Source organism: Osmerus mordax, chromosome 9 (assembly GCF_038355195.1).
Source record: "Osmerus mordax isolate fOsmMor3 chromosome 9, fOsmMor3.pri, whole genome shotgun sequence".
Classification (NCBI taxonomy): Eukaryota; Metazoa; Chordata; class Actinopteri; order Osmeriformes; family Osmeridae; genus Osmerus; species Osmerus mordax.
Genome location: NC_090058.1, coordinates 11,828,320 through 11,832,452, shown reverse-complemented (window position 1 = coordinate 11,832,452; position 4,133 = coordinate 11,828,320).

Here is a 4,133-nt window from a genome sequence, read left to right as displayed (position 1 = left end):
CAGAACTGGACAACGTAATAACATCTTCCGGGTCAAGATTTGTCTCATCCGGGTCACTTTCTAGGCTTTGTCAAAGATTCTGAAGGTAACTTGTTTTGATCAGATTACATTTACTACTCTTGTACTCCCTCAGTTATTTGTTAGTTTAAACTACTTATGCTTCTTCCTCTGTGGTGTCATATTCATATTAACTGTTTAGGGATATATTGAAATAGTGAGACTAGATTCCATCAATCCTTACACTACACTTATGTTAATTATCTAAAAGACGGACATGTAAAGCACACACTTTTCACTTTACAGACTACATTGACCTGATAAAGTGACATTTTTGGGTATTAAAACCACCAAATAGTTTTCAATTCAGTGCTCTGTTTAATTTATCAGAATCATAAGATCTCAGCCAATTCCGCTGAAGCATCTTTCACTAAACCACATCTGCTTCACATACATACAAATATGAAGCAATTCCATTAGAGAATTTCAAATGCAACTGAAATGAAACAACTAAAGTAAGTTTAGTTTGTAATACCATACAGACACATTAAATGAGTGCATGTGACATTAGCTTAAGATATTTTTTATATCTCTCGCTCACACACACACGCACGCACACACACACACACACTGAGACAGACACACAAAGCCCCTGCTATTCAGGAAATTAACATGAATGCTGGTAGGCTGTCGTATGTATCCAGGCAGTTAGGCCAGCAGGCAGCAGCTGTCAGGAAGTGCGTGGACGAGCTTGCCTGCGTCAGCAGGGATAATTCTGTGAAGGAGGCCGAGACCACCAGCCTCTGGCCTCAACACCAGCACCAGCAACACCATCACTACCACCTCCTTCCCCATCACCCACTCAACACACTCCTCTCAAGTCCTTTATTGAAGAGGTTAGATATACTCTCTCTCTCTCTCCTTTTCTCTCTTTCCACTTGCTCTCTCATCGCCCTATTTGTCGTCCTTTCTCTTTCTTGTTTCCCCTGGTTTTGATCGCTCCTTCCTCCTCGTGCCCCCCCCACCCCCTCTCTCTTTGTCTGTTTTTTTTTTTAAATGTATTTTTGCGCACTTAGTTAGTCCCCAGAAATAGAATAGATGTGGAGATGTGTTTTTCAGGCAAGTATATCAACTGTAACCCTGACACCATTTGTCTTCTTAATTTTTGCAATACAGGGTGGCGACAAATGCGTCACAACTAAGTTAAAATAGATGAATACATGTTTTAACACTCTCAAAATAAGCCACCTGTGTTAGCTAATTGACTGTTGATTCATCTCAATTACCTGAGTTGTATTTGATTTGTAAACAAAACACAGGTGTGTATTTTGTGTCTCTGTGATGCAAACACAGGATGATAATTGTAGATTGTAGCTATTTCTATGCAGATAGGAAATACATGCATAGTCTCACACACACACACACACACACAGCCGAAATCAAATCTCATTCAATCTCTCATCATTCATTATATCCTCTGTCACATCAACTTGCTCTGAACCTAACAACCATATCTCAAGAGGTGACACAATGATTCATACAGTAGACACACAGACACACACACTTCCTTACTGACACCACACACTGATTCTCACTCTGGTTTTCGTCAGTACTTTCAGTAAGAAGGTTGTGGGGAGAGGTTACACAAATTGGACGCTGGAGTATTACATTACAGAGAATATCTAGTTGTGACCTTCAACAAGTTTGTGTTTTTGTTATTTTGAAAGTGTACTTTTAGAGCATAGACCTCTTTTTGTCATGATAAAAAGTCATTTTGGAAGTGTTTTGAAGGGAATACTGTCTGAAAAAGAAATGCAGTTGTAGTAGTTGCTGAAATTGTCCATGTACATTTCATAAACCTATTATTTTAATTGAAAATGTAATTTCCTCTTGAATTGACATTAACAAAAGGAAATGACATACAGTAAACTGGACATATTAGTGTGGTTCTCTCATAAGCTCATCTTTGTATCCAGTAGCAGCTATATTTTTAGATATGTCTGTATGTGATCCTTCAAATTCTTTCAGTAGAATCATAATAATTTATCTGTAATTCCACAGGTAATTTCCTACAGTTGTGTGCTTGTCAAGATATTTAGAGATCAGATTCTGGGTTCTACAAGAGAAGGGTTAGTAGCTGAAGAGATTGTCAAGGGCAAGCTATGGTTGGTCGGTCACACAACCATTACAACCATCTCCATCCAAGACGACTCTCTCCTCAATTGGGAGTTGATTGCATGGCCCATGATATCACATGCGGATGTGAATTTGGTTACCATGGTTACACTATTGGCGCCAGCCCAGAGACGTTGGAAACCTCACATCAAATCCTCTTTGTGCATTGGGGTCTGTAGGTTTGATCTGATGGTTTTATTGCAATAGATTTGTGATTCTGTTCTAGATTAGGTCTCCCAAAAGCTTCCTAATGAGAGGTTGAAAGCTACAGAGTTGGAATTGCGGGCCAGCATAAGAAAATTCAACATGTTCATTATATACTTAACCAAGGCCGTAATCATAATACATATTGGGGGGGACACATCATATATTGATATAAACATTATTTATAAAAATATAAATGTGCTACACTACGACAGGCAACCACACACGCTGTCCGAAATTATCATTCAAAATGTAATTCGTCACCCCCAATGTGGACTCCATGGCTACGGCCTTGTACTACAGTCACTCAACAGTTGTGAATGAAAATCTCTAATTAAAATCGTCCCACAATTGACTAATGTCCTTTAATAACTTATATTTAGGCTGACCACTATATACTGCAGTTTCATGCTTTTTTTCTACGGCAAAAGATTAGTGCCGTAAAAGTATATTTATACATTGTATCCTTTAGTACAATTAAATTGGCTGATGGTAAACATTGAGGTATACAATATACAACGTTGTCCCTATGTTTATCCAATACCTCGGTTTTTAATTAGACATGAGGATCCATGCTTATGTATTATGATGACCTACTAAGTGGTTGGAATGGAGTGACGGTGTTATAACGTTGTTAGAACAGTGACGCTGTGTTCCTCCTCCATCTGTTCCCTCTCACTCTCTCTCCCCTCTCTCTCTCTCTCTCTCTCTCTCTCTCTCTCTCTCTCTCTCTCTCTCTCTCTCTCTCTCTCTCTCCCTCTCTCTCCCAGGTCTCTGTTCCATGACGCAAAGACGTGTGGGAGCGGACGGCCTTCTGCTCCCCGAGAGTACTGAGTGGGCCGCCGCAGAGTGTGTGTGTGTATGTGTATGTGTGTGAAGGAGACAGAGAGAGGAAGAGAGGGAGGAAGGGAGTGATAGAGAATGGAAGCTATGAGGGACGGGTTGGAATGAAAGAACAATCTAGAAAGAGGAGAGGACAGAGGAGGACAGAAGTGTAGGAAACAGGGATGGAGAAAGCAATGTTGAAGAAAGGGAGGAACAGAGCCTAGAGACAAGCAAAAGGGAGGATGCCAGAGATAAAGTGATCATGGAAAGGGAGAAAACAGAAGGAGAAGAAGAGGAGTGTAGCAAGACAGCAATGGACATGTGAAACACATGGAAAAAAAGATTTAAAAAAAGAAACATCCACAAAGATGTAAAGAGGGATAAGAGAATAATATCTATATATTTTTTAATTAGATATGACAAAAAAGGAAAGTATTGTAGGGTACAGATGGAGTGTCTGAGAGAACAGCAGAGAGATGGATAAAGTGTTACCCCTCCTGTATGTACAAATATTCACTTTCAGATTTCCATATATTTATTTCACCAATAGCGATGTACTAACAGTGCATGTAGTATGGGCATCAGATAGTCAAGTTTTGTTTTAGTTGCAAGGAGCGGTCTGTATTTACAGGACAAAGTGCAATAACAACAGCATCGCAACTACAGTACTGCAATATTGTCTAATCCACAGCTAAAACACCAGCAACATCATCGTGTCACAGGTGCAGTCCATGTTATAAGACAGTGCAACAGCAACTTATCAAATGCAACATGCACAAAAAGGTCAACATGCCAGATTGTTTACCAAAGCATCTACTGTGTCATTACTTACATTAAATTACTTTCAAAATACCATAATCTGATGCCCATGTGGACCTTTTCCAAGCATCGTCTTAAAAGTATTTGAAATACCAAAATATGACGTGATCTGT